This window comes from Octopus bimaculoides, chromosome 7 (genome assembly GCF_001194135.2).
Source record: "Octopus bimaculoides isolate UCB-OBI-ISO-001 chromosome 7, ASM119413v2, whole genome shotgun sequence".
Classification (NCBI taxonomy): Eukaryota; Metazoa; Mollusca; class Cephalopoda; order Octopoda; family Octopodidae; genus Octopus; species Octopus bimaculoides.
The window spans coordinates 23,515,631-23,516,588 of record NC_068987.1 but is presented as its reverse complement, the minus strand read 5'-3'; positions in this window follow the sequence as shown (position 1 = coordinate 23,516,588).

Genomic DNA, 958 nt, shown 5'->3' with positions numbered 1-958 from the left:
GACATTCTATCTCCTTGTGGGACTCTTGTACGAACTGGATTTTTTCTCTACAGACACTTACTATGTTCTGTGTTTTTTCTCACACACACTTGTGCACTCATACATTTTCTTTCCTTTCAGTAAAAACAAACACTCAGACTTTCACATTCCGTGATTCCAGTTCCTGGACAGTAGTCATCACGATTTGTTTTCTCATTGTCTCATTTGTTTTTTACTAGGTGGCATTTACTGCCCATATTGCATGTTTTTCTTTCATTCCTTCACTTTGTACATTGCATGCATGTATCACACGAGTGTACATTTCATTTCTTTAATTTTTCTTTGTGTGTGTTTTGTGCTACATTCTTGTGGGTGGTTTTCAGTGGCCATCCTGCCTCAGGCATTCTAACAGATTTCATATTATCGTACATTTTCGCACTGGCAAGGGAGCCCTGTAGTAACGCCGTGCGCATGCGTGGAATTAAACAAGCAAGCTTTCCTGCTTAATTCTATCTCTTTCTTGGTCGGCCGACCATGAGCATGGACGTGTCAAGCAGTGTCTCCAACATTCCAACTCTGGAGACAGTCTCTTTACGTGTTTAGCTGTCACTCTCCATCTTTCGGACTTACGCTCGACAGCTCGCTTACATCTACATACCAACTGAATTGTAACAACAAACAAGAGCTAAAGATGTATATATTTACCACCTGAATAAATGTTGTTTAGGTTGATAGTTTGGAGTTCAGCATTCCGTTATATTTCTAATTTTATATAGGAAAGTCAGGTATACATCTAATGATGTATAACCAACTTTCCTATAAAACTATATGAAAAATCACTTTTATAACATAATTTATATAGGAATAAAGTTACAGTGAAATCTATAGTAAAACAGAAAAATAAATTTAAACAATATGTATATATACATATATATACATATACATATACATATACATATATATATATATATATATATAT